Source organism: Diadema setosum, chromosome 3, assembly GCF_964275005.1.
Source record: "Diadema setosum chromosome 3, eeDiaSeto1, whole genome shotgun sequence".
In the NCBI taxonomy this organism is placed as follows: domain Eukaryota; kingdom Metazoa; phylum Echinodermata; class Echinoidea; order Diadematoida; family Diadematidae; genus Diadema; species Diadema setosum.
In genome coordinates, this window is record NC_092687.1 from 34,262,177 (window position 1) to 34,281,160 (window position 18,984).

At 39.3% G+C, this 18,984-nt stretch overlaps 1 pseudogene; it reads left to right on the plus strand.

Moving 5' to 3' along the window:
• Window positions 1–18,891, plus strand: part of LOC140246804 (uncharacterized) — a 58,812-nt pseudogene extending 39,921 nt beyond the window's left edge.
• The last annotated feature ends 93 nt before the right edge of the window (window positions 18,892–18,984 follow it).

Below are 18,984 nucleotides of genomic sequence, written 5' to 3' on the forward strand. Positions count from 1 at the left end.
AATGAAAAAGGGATTCTAAAGACATACCTAATCACACTATTCTACCAAAAATGTTCGAGATAAACTGCTAAAAAAACACACTTTCCTGCCCGTTGTATGATACCAAATTTTGGCATAATGTAAAAGAAGACCCGCTCTTTCAGAAAATATGAAAAAGTCAAGTTCGGCTAGGTTGACCCATTTCACTTATTTTCAGTCCTCACGCAAAATCAGTGTGTGCGACTTTATGTTCGTTTTGAGTTGCACGGTCACATATATAATCTCATAAGATATCACCATAACACAGATTATAGGCAAACCTAGGCGTGTGTAATATTTCATTTCGTTTGCAAAAGTGTGTTCAGATTACCGTCCATGGAACTAAATTTAGAAGACCAGCCTATTTTTTATCTCTTTATCTCTCAATCTTTCTTCTTATCGCATAGACTCCGATGTTTCGTTTGCAGACCGGAAGAGCTCATAAATGCTCCATGAACTGACTTGAATACATTGTAGGTGTTATTATATATATATATATATATATATATATATATATATATATATATACAATAATCTATCCCTTTTGCTGATGATTATCATATCACTGTGTGACATTTAATTTCAAGTGATGTGCAGTAAACAATACCTTCCCGCCATTACGGTAGAGTTGTAAGGGAATCATGATTGCACATAAAATTTGCAACATACAACCCGACAGTAAACTTACAAATGCGCTCGTTGATCTCCTTTATTCATCTCATGGAAACCTAAGTCATATAATTATGGTCGAAATCTGGTGGCGGTCATGATGGAAAATTTCACGAAGCAAACGTCTTTATACAAAAATGCATGGAGTTCGCAGGTTTAGTCACCATTAGCTGTCAAAGATTGCAAGAAAGATGCAACGATTTATCTGAATATTGAACATCCCATCAGGCTCTTGTCAACATTATGAAAATTGTTGAAACAAAACCAAGAAACAAACTCAAATGGAAGATTGGTTTGAGAAACTCAACTTTAATGTTGCTTGAAGCCTTTTTTTCTCTCTCATACTTATGAATGACAGCGTGATTATGTTATAAGATTGTTCAAAAAATCTACTCGGCCAACGCACCAAATAGAGGATATACTGTATAATAGTCATCATTTTCATACAATGCAAGAGCCCATATTGCCACTATGGGGTCTTACAATTATATTCATCATGGTGAAACACAGCGTAACATGTGCGCGTGTTATAGGCAAGAACACTTTGAATAGACCAGGTGGCCAGAGTATCAGGTTACATTGTACCTCCTTGAATAGACAGGATGTTGATACAAAAACATTCCTAAGACGCACTCGTAAACGCCATCTGAAAAGTCGGGGATTATGAGCATAATAGAGAAGTTCAAAGGCCGATTACAGACAGTCTCTTTTTTCTGCACCGGTCCATAGAATGCATTATAGTGATGTGCTTCGTATGTATTACGTAACCACTTTTACGGACCCCAATGATTTTATGGTTGTTGGGAAGAGAATGTGCAAGTTCTCGTGTGGTTGTAACCAACATATATGTGTAGAATTCTTCATAATATGCTAATTTTCGGCTATAGTCGCTCTGTCAATTATTTATACGTTTAGAAGTCTGGGTTTTTCAGTCCATCTCTTTCGGAAGTTCACAAGTCAAATGATTTCGCGATCATTGAGTTATAATGGTTTTAGCAACACACTACCGTTTTTGAATATGCTAACTCATGCCTAAAAAAAAAAAAACTTTTTTTATGTAAATTTGTAGAAAGCACTCCAAATTTGCGAAGTGATGATTCAGTTTTGCGAGAGACGGAGATGTGATAACCCGTCGCTTCAATTGAACACTCTACTTTGTTTAGGAGCAAGGAATTTCGAGCAATAAAAGCATGATGTTCTTGTCGATCTCATATATTGATGTGATCAAATATTTTCATGCTGCTATTGAAGTGGTTTATGCACTTATCGTGGCTGTGTATTTTTTATAATAATTGCATTATACATCTCTGTATTTACGTAGACCTACTTGCATTCATTCCTTTAGACTTCGTGAAATCGCATTGAAGCATTTTCATATTCATAAACGATTGCAGCAAATGCTCGTTTCCTTTATACATTATGCTTATTGAATGAGAATAGTACTTCATTTTCTGTCTTTTACCGGACGATGACTGGTATACACAATAAAACAAAATAATATTGATTTACACTCATGACATAAGAGAAGATCATTTCAGCAAAATTATGAGAGATCGAAGAATGTCGGAGAAATGTCGTTTATTTCAACAAACATATCATCTTTACGTTATTTTCTGAAGTGATGTAATGGTTTTAGACCTTCAAGCTTGTGTGACATGTGCTCGCCGTTCTCCCATGGTCATGTCGTCTTCTTCTATCAGCTGGCGGGTGGTCAACCTTTTTGTTTCTAATATGAATGAACTTCTCCGACGAACTCGGAAATGCTCACCTGCGACCCTGTCTGAAAAGATACTCTCTCACATTGATGCGAATCTGAATTCTCGATGGGAATTCTAATTTGAATTGTGCTAATGCTACATTTTTTGAAGTGATAGGACATAGTGAAAGGCAAACGAGGTTGAATGAACATCTTCATGGCGCTATCTTTTTTTCTTTTTTTTTTGTTGGCTATTTTGAATTACGTATCTACGAAATTGGAAGGCAAACGTACACAAAAAAATGACTGCAAAATCTTTGCATAATGTTGTACCCTTTTGCCCTTTTTTTGCCTTTTTGCTCTTCCTTTGTAATACATTTGTCTCAATTAGTGTTCCTTCATTTTATCTCATTACATCTCATCACTTTCCTTTCCAGCTATCCCCTTCTTCATTCCCATATATACAAACGTGTAGATTGAATATTATCATTGATGGTGATGATCGCTTCTCCAAGATACTCTGCCCATAAAATTTATATATGTATATATTACATATGTATTATATAAAACGTAGAAAGATATTACCAAAACACAGGTTGTAGGCAAACCTCATCTTGTATAATTTTACATTACGTTTGAAAAATCTTTTCAGATTATCTACCGTCAATCAAACAAAATTTAGATGACCAGCCTATTTTTCTCTCCTTTTTCTCTTCTCATCGTATAGACTCCCCTGTTTCATCTGAAGAGCTCATACATGTTCTGTCAACTGGCTTAAACAGGACCGGTGTTTTATTCTTAGTTTTTTTTTTTCTATGTAAGAAATAACGATACTCATTTAGGTTGGTGATTACTTTTTATAATAATTAAATATATGTCTTGTATCACTGTGTGAAATCTCATTTCATTTGATACATAGTGAATAATCATTATCTTCCCGACATTACGTCGAAGTTGTAAAGGAATTGTAAGATCGCACAGGAAAATAGCAGCATCAAACCCCGATAATAAACTCACAAATCCACTCGGTGATATCTTGTATGCATCCAATGAAAACTTATTATAAGTCGCATGATCGAAATTTGTAGGTAGTCACGATTGATAATTTCAGGAAGCAAACTTCTTTATACAGACTTCTTCAGGGGATGGCAGGTATCGCGCAAGCGTGGATTATGCATTTTTATTCGTCTCAAAGAAAGTTAGAAAGATGCAAAGATTTGTTTGAATATTGAACATATTCCAGGCTCTTGTCAATTTTATGGAAATTACTGAAAGAGAACCAAGAAATAAACTCAAGTGGACGTTATTCTATTACGAAATTCGACTTTGATAAATCAGTATCACCAATTCTACTTGTAATATTACATCGTTGATGGTTCGCCTAGTGTTGAAATAAAGCCACGTGCTTCTGTTACAGACACGCGAGCTTTGTATTTGGATACAAGTAGCGGGGACAAACAAGGTGTAACAGATTTTCAAATGTTGTATACAATGAATAAACTTCCTTCTGTTTCCAAAATTCATTGACTAGCTATGGTAAGGAATTTTGTGAACAACAGGAAGTCAAGAGTGGGTTCGTGTGCCTTTGATATCGCCACAATACGAGATTTACTTGGCGTGTCTTACAGTCGTGTAAATGGAAATACGCAAGCCTGTACACAATCCTCCGATCGATCGCTTTTCATTGAAAGACTTTGAAGGCTTGTGATCAACGGATTACAGTTTCCATAAAAGATTGCCTCCATGAATCAGTAAATTCAAGACAATTATGTAGTAGAAATTTGCGACACCCTCGACATAGCCTGGTGCCCAATAATAAAAGACGCTATTCATTTGAGTTGACGAGGGACCGTAAATTGACGATCGTACAGTACGTGAAGTTCAAACCGCGCGCGCGAACCCAGATAGCGAAGGGAAGCGACATTATTATTCATGAGCGGTCGTTATTCATCCAATCAGAAAGCGGATTCCTACACCGCATACACGGCAATTTGATGATTGGGTAAAGCGGGACCGTAAGTCACACCCCCTTAGTAACCCTCGGTTCGGGCTCGATTTTGGAAAACCTGTCCGTCTGTGGGGGTGTTCGCTCGCCAAAGCAAACCGTCCTAAACGGGTTAAAAAGTGTGACCCTTTTCAGCTGAATAAATCTTCTGGGCCCCCGGTCTAGTACAATCCGTGAGTGTTTGTAGACTCTACTTCTTTGGCGATGACTTGGGTACTCGCGTGTAAGCCCCGTATGTTGCGACACGGATTGTCGCCCCTACACGGACTGTCGCCTCCTGCTCGGGGCGACAATCCGTGACGGGCGTTGGCGGCACGGATTGTCGCCCCCTAAACGGATTGTCGCCTGGCGACAATCCGTGTAGGAACTGGCGGCACGGATTGTCGCCCGCCCTCGAAGCACATTTTGCTGGGTAATATCGTTCTGGACATAATCATTGAAATACTAACACATAACTTACATGGCTACATCCATGCAAATATGTCATGTAAAAAGTCATGGTGAGGTTTCAAGGAAGTGTGTATGTGCGCGTGCACATGATAATTTAGTGTCCGTGTGTGTGTGTGTGTGTGTGTGTGTGATGGAAGAATGTGTTTATTATGTCAGTTTTTTTGCGTATGTGTTTTTTAGCTGCGCGTGGGGAGGGATACCTAGTGAGCTGTTGCTGGCATAAACGTTGATATTGATTTTATCAGCAGCTTTGAATTTGATGAGTTTGTATGGCAGATTTGTATAATTATGAATTCGGAGTGGAGCTTGCGTGCGGGCAGATGCTGCTTTTCTGCATACGGTCCATTATGTCTTATTTATCAACATTGGGAAATCGTTTCATCAGGAAGGAATGTGGTATCGGTTCAGGTGTGCGTCGGTATGTGGGAAGGGGGTTACATTTCGTTATTGCAAAAGTTTGTTATTCTGAAGGCTCATTCGTCCGAAGGCTCATTCGTCCGAAGGCTCATTATTCCGAAGGTTCGTTATTCCGAATTTCATTTTTGGATCAACGAACCTCTAGGTATAGGGAATTGTGTGTTTCGGATATTAAAATGAAGCCTCGGAAAAAACGAAACTTCGGAATAACGGAACCTTCGTGTGTGTGTGTGTGTATTTGGGTTCGTGAATGTAGGTGTGGGATGATTTAGGTTTTGTTTAATCAGGGGTTGGTGGGTTTGGGATTGGATTTGAAGAAGGATAGTTATAAATGGTATGACAGATGTTGGTAGGATTTAAAGGGAAGGTAAACCCAAAGAGCAATGTGGATTGAATGAAAGCAGCAACATTAGTAGAACACATCAGTGAAAGTTTGAGAAAAATCGGACAATCGATGCAAAAGTTATGAATTTTTAAAATGTTGGTGTTGGAACCGCTGGATGAGGAGACTACTAGAGGATATGACGTATGAGTGGACAACAATACAAAGAAAATATAAAGGATATTCAACAAAAATTCACTTTTCTAGAATTATGAAAGAGCAGTGGACCAACCGCTTTCAGAAAGCAGGGGGAATAATTGCTACCCTTAACTTATGTCAATATCAAGTTGATGGAATTTGTAATTTTCATGAAAAATGGATTTTTGTAGTATTTTCTTTATATTTTATTGATATTGTAGTCCACTCATACGTCATAACCTCTAGTAGTCTCCTCATCCAGCGGTTCCAACACCAAAACTTTAAAAATTCATAACTTTTGCATCGATTGTCTGATTTTCTTCAAACTTTCACTGATGTGTTCTACTAATGTTGCTGCTTTCACTCAATCCACATTGTTCTTTGGGTTTATCTTCCCTTTAATATTTAGGATAGATGTAGGCCCTAGATTTGTTTCGGATGGGGAGGGGAGGGGGTGGTCGGGTTTTTTATGACTGATTTCATTCTAGATTCGTGTAATGTATTTGTGTTTTTTTATGTATATGCCCTTGTAAGTAAGAAGGTGTTACATGATCCAAACCAATGTTTTCAAGGAATATAGGTTTGGTAGGGACCTACATGTCAAAACTTTCTCGTGAAGAAATTGTTAGTAGGGTTGGTCTATAATCGAGTTATCTATGTTGAAGTGAGATTATTTGTGGTATAAATTGACAAATGGATTTGTTTCTGTTTCGAATTGCCATTTGTAACTTTTTTTTTTTCATGTTACACCCAGAATGAGTCGATTTATGAATGATTTGAATGAAATCAATGAATATCAAGGAAAAAAGTGTTGAGTTGGTTTATTTGCATTATGAGGATTTGTTTGAGTGTTTGTTGGTGTTTGTTTGTATTACGTATGTATTAGCGGTGTGCAATGGCAGTTCGTTTGTGCTAAAATCAACTAACGATTGACAAATTTTTTATGGCGTGTGGAAATTATTCGCTCATGCATAAAGCATGCCAAACCTATTCTGGGACAAAGAATAGTGGTATGGACGTTCTAGTTTGTAAGACTGATGGAAGAAAATGACTGCAGTGAAAAATGAACAAAGACAAATAACATTTGGGGAGGGTACCTCCCTCGTATGTATTTTCTCTCGGTCTCTCTCTCGCCTAGCCTGCCTCACCGCTGATATTGGTTCACACACCCATACTATTTTTAGATCAACGCTGGTGTGAATTTTTTAAACACGTGCTCATACACTCTGAAGGCGTTTGTATTGCCACAGTAGCGCCGCTATATTCCACATACACACGTAAGCATACAGGCACACGTATACACACAGACAAACAAACCACTACCACTATGACCACCACACATGCACAGTTTCTACATATTGTATTATTATACTCCAAACACACACATACACACATTTACACACACACACACACACAGACACACACACACAACAAATCATACACATCACATATCATGCAGCTCACAATACACACACACACATACGCATAACTTACCAGTCATACCCATCCCACCAAAGCTTAACACGGGAGGAACCACCCCGAGCCCGGGGCGACAATCTGTGACGGGGCGACAATCCGTGTCGCAACAAATTTTTTGCCAACACGGATTGTCGCCTTCGAGGTCAAAAACTGGGAACTGCACAAGCGTCACGGATTGTCGCCAGGCGACAATCCGTGTAGGGGGCGACAATCCGTGTAGGGGCGACAATCCGTGTCGCAACACCCGTATATTTACATTTGTGTAAGACTTGCAAGAGAATAAACACCGCTGGGGAGAATTATTGCTAGGCGCAGGCAGACGTCTTGCTAATAAGCCTAGGCTGTTGACAAGTTAACTGATATAATTAAATACAAATAATGAATAAGAATCTTGAGCTAGATATGGCGCAATATTGCAAGCTACTCTGTATCAGTTAACTTAACCTTTTTAGGGCAGGCTTTTGCCTTTACTCGGGAGTGTCGGGCCAGCAGGGTAGAATCTGTCTAACGTTAGATCTTGTCTAGAAATCTAAGCAAGAGTCCAGACTAGATCTAGACCTATTGACTTCTAGAACCCTACATCCTATATCATTTTCGGTTGTCGATAACTTCATGCAAGCCTAACTGAGTAAAACAAACGGAATAGATCTAGGCGTTTCTAGGCCGTATATGCCTAAATTTACGTTACGACTACGTCGCCTGATGTCTACAACCAAAACTTTTAGGTCTAAGTAACCTTGCATAACATCACGCTAACGACTAATATTATAATCTACAAAAGTGATTTCCAAATCATACTTTCTTAGTATGATTATGAAACAGATGTTTGTCACCATCCATGGTTTTTTATAATTATCACTTTATCAAAAGTCAAATTAAGATTTCCAGGCCAAAATTGAATAGGCCTATGGCCAATTTAGTGCTGAACACTACAGAAGTGAAAACAATATAAGAATTTAACGCATCTTGAAACATTTATTTAGCTGTAGTGTATCCTGTAAAATGTTTGTCATAATAAAAAAAAAAGTCTAGCCAGGAAGTGGACACTAACTTTGGCAAGTAGGACACCAAGGATGAAAAAAAAAAATCAAAAAAAAAAAAAAAAAATCGGTGAATTATCAAATTCTGTGATCTAAACTTGTCTTCTAAGATGAACAACATATTTTACGAATATGCAGTGATAACCTGATTAAATAGAGAATCTAGTAGACATAGTTTGTTTCGAAATCTGTGCATTTTTATACCGTTGTATTTCACTTAATTGTCTTTGATTTTGCCTTAATTTATCATGCGTCAGCAGTGTATGAATTTCACACTCTGCCGTGCAGCTTCCATTTCCATTTTTTTTTTCTGTTATTTGTGCAACCAACAACTGCACAATGTGTTTCCCTGATCCTTCCTTTGAAGCTTTCAAAGTAGATCAATATGTCTGATTCACTCAATTTGTCCAAAAGAAAGGCATTAAAAGCCGCTGAATGACTTTTCCACAAAGTGAGTTAACAATCACAAAATTAGCGCGGCGCCAGCGGTCGCCGGCCGCGGCTAAGCGGCCGCGCCCGGCTAATAATGCGCGATGGGTACGCTATAGGCTGCTAGCAGCAAGAGCAACTCGCTAGGTAGCTAGCTCGCTGGAAGCCCCAGTTGGCCCCCAGTTATGGCGACCGTTATAGCGCCGCTAGCGGCGGTAGGTGAATAGGTCATCGAAATTGAATCGGTCTATACCACATGACTATCACAGGACAATACCACACAGCTGTACCACACAGTAGTACCAACTGGAAAAAAACAAAAACAAAAAGAAAAACAAAGCAAAAACAAAACAAAACACATATTCCAGAATCTCATTAATAGGTGAGTTATGCTGTGAATAATTATGGCAATTGATTTAAAGATAATGTACAGTTTTGGTACCTCAAAAAATTCCCTGAATTTCCTTGTCCTAGTTTGTGTTTCAGGTTAAAGTACCTTTCATATAACTAACACTTTGAGACTTGCTCGCCCCAAAGTGCTCTCATGTCTTAGTAATAATCATGCGATTAACTGCGACCATCGGCCCCATGCGCATAGCGACCAGCAGCCCCATACGCATAGCGTAATGGGGCTGCGCATTGTAGCATTCAGGATCATGACAGACTAGTATTGCGGGTAAAATATCAACTTGAAATCCAAACATTTCTTTAATTTGAAGACTTACCAGTTAATTTGAAGTATTGAAAACAGGCTTCGGGCAACGTTTGGTCCTGCCAATAGTCCCTTTCTGTTCGAATTGATGACTGAATGTCGACCTTGGGAGAGCTACGTTAAATTGACGGCCAGCGCATGCGCACATATCGCATGTGCACAAATTTCATATCCATGAACGGATAAGATGTCTGTAGATGATAGTTAGTTACAACTATACTGTCAAAGACACCATCTTATTCTGACGCATGATTTCTTTAAAACTCTTTGTAAGTTCCCACTATCTCGTTGGACATCTGCATGTGCTTTGCCAAGATAAATCTCCCAAATATTAAATAGTGAGTGTATCGTACCAGGAACCACGAGAGTACTTTTAATCTAAAATACAGGCCAGCGAATTCTTAAGCCGCTGAATAATAGCATTGGAAAATACCAGTCTCATGCGTTCTATGTACGACATGACTTTCTCGCAATACTGTAAAGGAGCACGAGAGAGAAGAAGATACGAAAATGAAGTGACATATTATGCCAATAAACATTGATGATAAGTACTCGTACAGATCAGCAGTTGCGATCTTAACAAATTTAATTTGTAGAGGGAGACAAACTGAAGAAACTTATACCTGAATATTTTTCCATTATGCGTAGAATCCTCAAAGGAAACCTTTTATCATGAAAGTTTGACAATAGTATCTGATCGCAGCATCATTCGAATTCTTCGCCAATAAGAAATTGAACATAATGAATTTACTGTATTCAACGAACAAACTGTTAATTTGTAGTCTGACGGGTAGTTTGTGTTGTTGGTTGATGTTTTTACAGATGCAACATTTGAAGTTGATCATCGATTACTGTTATACTGATCGACCTGCACCCTCTTCGGGGAAAGATTTGGCCAAAGTGGTATGTACTCTACCCCGTCTTTCAACCTTCAGTGTGCAATGCTATCTCCCGCTAAACGATGCGTTCTTCTCTACAGCAGCAACGCTGGCGAAATCCTGCCAGGTACGTCACCTTCAGCTGTGCACTGTTGTGTTCCATAAAAAGATATAATGAAGTATGAAAATATAGTTATTATTGTTATGAGAGATATCGTTGGTATGATTTTTAATGATAGGGCCTCCTTTTTATTGTTTGTAGTCTTTTGGAGAAATACCGCTTAGACAAGAAACAGCACCACTCCTGACTACGTGTGTTATACTGATCACAGGCCAATGCTTTGAAATGTCTAGAAAAAAAGAATAACATAGGTCACATTTTCCATGAAATATATTCAATTTTGATACCTCTATGGAGATCAGCTGTCCTACACAGAAAATGTCATATTTTTCCTCCGATGGTTGAAGTGTTCCTGGGTGAGACAAGCTTTTTCGAATCCTGCTTGTTTTTATCAACTATTCCAGTATAACAAAATTACCCCTACAGCTTGCCTTTCATAACTTGAAATAATGACTTTTGCAATGATAACTTCAATTCGATTACTGTTTGTTTTTAAAAGGGATTTTTTTTTCCCAAGAAGCAGTGAAGCATTGCGTGCTTTCCAGTATAGGGCCTATACTCCGCACTTTATGACCTGACTTATGATCAAACAGGTTAAATCAACAAAACAAAAAAGCGATGAAAGGATCCATGTTCGTAATGTCATGCCCTCTTTTTTATTCCTGGCATAATGATATTTATTCTATGAAAATCGCGATAAATTCATGGAAATTGGTTTGTGTGACAGCAGAAGTTGAATCTTTGATAACAACATTTTAGTCAAGGTAACAACTCACTTTATGACGGGCCAGATGGTGGAGTAGAAGAGTAATGTGTATTCATTTTCTTAGCCTTTTTCTTTGGTTACCTTAAATTTTACATGAAGGAAATAAATGTGAAATCAAATCAAATCAAATCAAATCAAATCAAATTATTTATCCAGACTGACAAAAAATCCCCATTTTCAAACATTTTTTTAAGTGATATTTTTAGTAGACGGGGTGCAAACATTTTTTTTTTTTTTTTTGGGTTGGGGGGGGGGGGGGGGGCATCCCACGAGACCGACACCCAGGAGTCATACGGTTCACGAGACCGACATCAATAATAGGTCCATGAGTCATACAGCCCACGAGTTATACGGCTCAGGAGTCATACAGCCCACGAGTTCGACACTACGCACAAAAGGCTCATGAGACCGACACTAAGCAAACATAGCCCACGAGACCGACACTAAGCAATAAAGGCTCATGAGACCGACACTAGGCAAAGAAAGCCCACGAGACCGACAGTAGGCAAAAAAGGCCCACGAGACCGACACTAAGCTAATAAGGCTCACGAGACCGACACTAAGCAAAGAAAGCCCACGAGACCGACAGTAGGCCAAGAAGGCCCACGAGACCGACAGGATAAATAGCGCCATCTACATGTCAATCACCTGTACAGGGTGTTCCATGAACGGAAAAATAACATACTGGCGGTTGTCATTTCGTCACGCTATCAATTGAAAGATGGTGACCATCTACATAATTATGAACGACATCAAACATGTATTTCTACATACTTCTGGGGGGGGGGGGCAAGTGTGTCAGGGAGCGACATTGTTATCAAGTAGAAAAATAGAATTGTATTCTTCATACCCCCCCCCCGCAAAAGAAAAAAATAGAAGAATTAGTATTCTTCATCCCCCCCCCCCAAAAAAAAAAGAGACAAAAAAACAACAACCCACAAATGACTTAAAAAGAGGGCGAGAACAATGTATGGATTGATTTTAGAGCTTTAATAATGCCGTCTTGCTATTTTAATAGGCTTTCCCAGTTTTTAGCTAGAAGATGGACAGGATATAATTTTTACCTCTTCTCTTTCCCGATTCACTAATTACTTATTCTATTTTAGATATTCTACCCTCCTGCTTGGAAGTTTTGCAGTAAGATCTATTTGTAATTTTCTCTGTAACTATAATGTAATGCCACTGATTAAAACGCGTTATATCGCAGGGATTCACCTCAATTTGTGGCTTGTGTTATTCTCCTCCAAAACAGTACATTTTTTTTTTTTTCGTGAAATACAATAGCTGTTTTCATGGATGCATCTATTTTTTTTCCGAATCCCTTACGCTACCTTAATAGACGATTACGTTATTTTTTTTTTTAATTAATACTAACTCAACACCATCGCAGGTTTACTGTGGAAAGATCTGTTACACACTTTTACTGTACTTCGTTCATTTTTTTTTTCACAAACAAACACCTATGCAAACAAAATTAAAGATCCTGATCATTTCGGGGGGGGGGGGGGGGGGGGGCAACTGATGGGGTTACACCCTGCCGGAGATGGCAACTCTCCTTTTCCATCTCTCATATCTTCCTATGCTATTACCAGGACACCCTATACAATTTATTGGTCTATAGGTGGCGCTGTTCATCCTGTCGGTCTCGTGGGCCTTCTTTGCTTAGTGTCGGTCTCGTGAACCTCTTTTGCGTAATGTCGGTCTCGTGAGCCTTGTATGGGTAGCGTCGGTCTCGTGGACCTTTTAAGTGTAGTGTCGGTCTCGTGGGCTTTGTTTGCTTACTGTCGGTCTCATGAGGCTTTTGTGCGTAGTGTCGGTCTCGTGAGCCGTATAACTCCTGGGCTTATTTTACTTGATGTCGAACTCGTGGGCTGTATAACTGGTGGGCTGTATGACTTGTGAGCTGTATGACTCGTGGGCTGTATGACTTGTGAGCTGTATAACTTGTGGGCTGTATGACTCGTGGTTGTCGGTCTCGTGACGTGCACCCTTTTTTTTGGGGGGGGGGGGTGGATTGGACGGGTTTCTCTCTGCGCTGTCTTGCCACAGATTCTCTTCCGTTTATAGTGTTAGATTTTTTATACAGCAGAGACACATGAGTTGCTTATAGAAAGCAGGGAAAAAGAAAAGTCTACAAAGCAGAACGAGACAAAAGAAATAAACACGCATTAGTCACAGTGATCGAATCAAATCTATGTGAACTTTTTATAAGACTCTAATATCTGGATATTTGTAGTCATGAACAGTAAAGAAGTACAGTGTAGTATAACCCCACCGAGCTTCGGCATTGTCCGGTGTATTCTGTTTGTCATACCAACATTGCAATCGAATCTGCATTGCGTCGCTGGGGTGACAAGACCTCGTATCTAAAACATGTCATTTTTTTTTTTTTTTTTTTTTTTTTTTAGCTTCAATGGTCAAATAATGGGTCAAGTGATGTATTGGCCAAATCGGCCGTAATCTGGCATAACTGTGTATCTCATTTAACTCTTTATGTGCCACGTTCGCACGTCCGACTCAGTCGACGGCGTGCCAACTTCGCATATTCTGCTCAACAAACAAAGCCGCCAAAACCAATCGATAAATCACTGATCACCACTAATCCCGCAGCACAATGAAAGCGTCTCTCGTGCTTTTGTTCCTCTCATATACGGCTTGTGGTGATTGACTATCAAGCAGCGTTCCCAACTAGATTTGCTTGTACACTCTAAGTTTTTGTCACAGTTTTACGAGCAAAAGTCATGCCTTTACAGTAATGTAGCAACTCGTCATTCAAAAGAAAAATTTGAAATAGATTCGTCATACAATTAGTATCAAAACAAAGCATGGCATTCCTCTTTAACTTTGCCTACTAATACGCCCGCCTTAACAGAAATTTGTAGGAGTTATACAAATTGGAAAAAAAAAAACAGAATTCTTTCTCAGAGCATGATTACCTTCCTGTCTCAGAATAACGTGGCACACAGGGGGTTTCCACCATGGCACATAAAGAGTTAACACATTACGCCAGAAATCGGGTTTAAAGATTTAATGTTACACCTTTCTTAACTGAGATACGATGAGTTGCATTTTTCCTCTTTTCTTGGTCATAATTGGTCTAAAGAATTTATTTCCAGCAAAAAAAAAAAATGACAATTTGACCTTTCTAAGTAGTAAAAATTACCAATTTAAAAAAACTTACGCAGTTCTGTCAGATTAAGGACGTTCCATAGTTGAGTTTGTGCGCATCCTAGCTGCGCAGGTGTCAGTGACGTATCAAAGAGGGTAGAAACGCACGCACGAGTGATGGGCTGAGCTAGCTGAGCTGAGCAGCTGCTAGTAGATCGAGCTAGAGTGTGGTACGTGTACGTAAGGATACCCGATACGTACGTAAGGATACCCCACCGCGGCCGCGCCGGGCAGCCGCGCTGGGCGGCCTCGCTCGGCTCGCGTGCAGACTGTACGCGTTACAATCTGTACATACTACGCAAAGTTCAGCGGTCCGAACCGCATATACATGTTCATTGTAGCACAACACTGATTGACGGAATCGCGAAGCTTGGAAGTGGAACAGAGCTGTTTCATTTTCAATCCATAGATCTGTTTTGTGACACGCAGTTCATTATCTGTTCATCAACATGCAAGATAAAATCGAGTGCTAAGGTACCAAGGGCCTATAGGCCCTAGTCGGGGTCTAAGGCTCACTAGTCTATTGGACTAGGTGTTAAAAACAACAACAACAACAACAACAACAACAACAACAACAACAACAAAACAAGTATATGACACACATTTCATCCTTGGGTCTGGCAGCTAAAACAATCTGTGTGTGGGTTTTTTTTTTTCTTCAAATAACAAAGCAGTACCCGCTGCATGCTATAAGGATTAGAACCAACACTTGCTGTCGGGCGAAAGCTCGGTGGTCTAGTGGAGATGACGCCTGTCCGGTGATCAGGAGGTCGTAGGTTCGAATCCTGCTCGAGTATGTACGCCCAGATTTTTTATCATGGCTACTACTAAAACACTGATCAATTCAGTGCTTATTTACGTCGATGTAGGGCAATTTGTCAATCAGTTGCAATCTGAGATTCTCTGTTAAGAATTAATCTAAATTAGATCTAAACTTGTCATTACTAGTATAGTAATACAAAATATTGGGTTTTTTATTTTTGGTTACAAAATACAAGGTCACGAAAGTGTTATCAAACAAGACAATTCATCACTTTCACCATTCATATTTAATTTTTTTTTATTACCAAATCTGGTGTAACAAAGGAGAATCAAAGAATTATTCTTTTTTTCGGGGGGGGGGGGAGGTACATCTCCATAGCTTACAACACGCACTTTACCAACCACTGCAACAACCAACACATGCAATCTACAATCAACGTCATTGTATTAAGATTTGTTTTTCCTTTGGAGGACCGTCAGACTAATGCAAAAACTCCCTTAAATCTAAAACTCCCTAAAACTTCCTTATAATTATTCTTCTTCCTCCATTATCACTTTCTGTACATGGTTACAGCAAGTGGGTTAAACAAACAAACAAACAAGCGTGCATGTCAATAATATGGAGTTTTCCACGCTTGCATCCACATAATATCACCATATCACTGCAGTTGTGACACGTTTTTTGTTTGTTTGTGTGTGGGTTTTTTTTCAGAAAATGGGGTTTCGAGTGAACCGCATGAGATTCATGCATCCTAGCAGGGTATATATCACTGCATTGGTTCCTGACCAGATTTGGGGGTCTTACGATGATTTCTGTCGCAAGGAGGCTCTGCTAGCACTAAAACGAGCACATGAACCCCCCCCCCCCATTTTTGCAATTGTTCTGCATTAAGTAACCCCTCTTCTACAATTTGATAAATGACATGGGTTTTGAATGTACAGCATGGCATTCACGAACCCCATCTATAATCAGGACACCCACGATAGGTTTATAACCAGATGTTGGGGTCCGGTGAGGTGATTTATATCATCTGGGGATGCTGCCAGCACAAAAATTAGGACATGAACCGCCACTTTGTATTTTTTTCTGGAATTAGTAAGCCTTCTTCTATACAGGGCTGTGAAATCTCCGATTTTACGCGGAATTTCGATTTTTTCCCTCAAACACCAATCTACATTTTCCGCGTTTTTTTTTTTTCCCATCGGATCGAGATCCGAGAGTCGGAAATTCGCTCTTCAGAAAAGCGGAACACTTCAGTTCTCAGCTCAGGCATAATTGTCCGTAGAAAAGCACATAAACTTCGCACGTGAGCCGCGCTAACGTTAACTGAAGTTAGCTAGTATTCTTACGACGGAAAACCACGGAAATAAACCTTTTTTCAGTAGCTCTACATTCGCACATGCCGACAAACCACGGCTCATCGTAGCCAAGCAAGTAGTACCGCGTAACTGACTGCAAAGACAATATTCATACGGCTGTATAGAGTCTGTGCACGTAGCGTGCGCGCGCTCGATCTCAACTCGACGAGACTTCGCTTGCGAGAACACAAGTGGGGAAGTGGAGCTCATCCAAACGACCGAAAACGTGAGTAATTTATCGTAAATCGTACCCTTTTTCTGTCTGATAACGATTTTTCAATAATAAAAAGTATTTGTATGTACTCCTGTGATTTTGTGAACTCCTACCTATTGGTATTTGGGCCGCCTTTGCTGCGATCAGCTCGCGCTTGCTCAAGCTCCCGCTTCGCTTTCACGAGAGCGTACCCGGGGCTACGGCTAGGGCCTCCTATATGCAGCCGTGTCCATCGGCTGTCTGCGTTCTATAGCGCTTCGGGTACTCCGGCATTCGTTCATGTAAAGACCGATAACCGGAGTCTGAGCGGTGATGTTGGTTGTGTTTCTCTCGTGTGTGGTGGAATTTTTGAGATTGACCCTATGGAATTTTATTATTTTCGATTTATTTTTGATCTACTGAGCTATAATTTTTGAATCCTGTTTAACTTAAAAAAAAACAAAAAACACGCGTGTGTCTTTACCATCCAGCCATACGAGTGTGGTTGTAGCCATGGCCCGATACCTGAGTCGCTGGATACAGCCACACTCGTGTGTAATGCATGTATACATATTGATACACACACGGAGAAGATGATCGCCGGCGTGTCAAGCACATGAACACCACACACAACCAACTTTAGTTTAGGCCCTACATCGCTTTCGTGACTTCGGGTGCCAGCGATCGCATAGCTCAGGATTTTTTTTTTTTTTAATTCTGTTGTTGCTGTTGATTTAAAGAAAGAAAGAAAGAAGAGAGAGAGAAAATGGGGCCCTATACAAATAGTTTGCCCCAGACAGCACTTAACATAAAAGTAAAACAAACATTTAAAAAAAAAAATCTGATTCAGATTAAAATATATATCCTGGCTTTTATTTGTAATCATCATGGATGTTTGGAGCCTACATTTCTGCATGATTGTTTGGCTATTTTGAATTTGATAGAATGGACTCATTGAATATCTTTATTTTTTAATCTATTTTATTTTTTTGACTGTTTCAGAAGTTTCAATACCGTACATTGTACTATTTTTTTTTCTCTCCAGATCTGAAGACTACATTGGACATGAGTCATCGTGGCAGGAGTTGTTGGACACAAATGTGTAATTGTGCAAAGAGGGGATGACCCTGATACGGGAGCAGACAAATGTGATGCATCAGTTACCAACCCATGGAATTGGAACTGGATGGAATATTTTGTCGATGGAAAGCGATTGGGTGAATCCATCCGCAAGATTCAAAAAACAGGATATGCACTTTGCATATTGTGCAATAAGAAGTTAAAGTACGGGAAAAGGGGTAGAAAAGCTCTGGAAGAACATGTGAAAAAGAAGTCCCATGTTGCCATTGAGAATTTGAGAAAAGGAAACACTCTTCTGCCTGATAAGCTTTGTCATTTCGTTCAGACCATTACTCTGTTCCTTCTCTTCACTGAATAGATTGAAAATGATAGCTGTGACTTGTGGATGATTTATCATTCAAAGATTATCTTAGTTTACTGAATAATTTGGAATTGTATTGTTAGCTAAAACATTGCATGAATTAAATAGAATACTGGTCTTTTGTTGTGCTCTTGGAAGCCCCCAGATATGGCAGATGATACAATGCAATATTCTTCAATTCGAATCGGTGTATACGTGTAGGTTGGAACACTCATCTTCATAGTTGCTCATTTTTATATCTTAAAGAAATGTGTGGTTAAACTATCTTGCCAGAATATTGCCATGCATTTTAAAATAATCATTCGGTCCTACGTCTTTGTCTAAAGACTAAAATTGTGGCCTTTGGTATCTGATGGTTTCAATCAAATTTTACCTGTGTCCCATGCATAGAGATTCATGTAAGTACTGTACTGTCCATATGAATTCTATTTATTCTGATTTTGGCACAAAATGTAATATTTTTGTAATCAGTTTTATTAAAAACATTGCTTTGAACACAAGTTTCATGATTTACTATAATTTTGATCACAAGAACTACTGTTTGGCTTTTTTAACAAGTTCGTCATTTCTTCTTTATTATTTTTTTCTTTCTTCTCTATCATTTTTTAACATTTGTTCTCTCTCTCTACTTATTCATAACAGGTCAGAAGCCCCCTGAATCCAGTCAAGATACCAGTTATGGTCTCCATCCTGCCTTCAGGAAGACTGCAGCAAATCCCACTCCGACCATTCCAGAACCCCAAGTGTCTCTTGCAGACCGAGTATTAACAGCGGAGGCATCCCTCTTAGCATTTGCAGCAGAGAAATCCCTGCCATATTCAGTTGTTCCAGATCTAATTGATCTCAGTAAATCACTAGCAA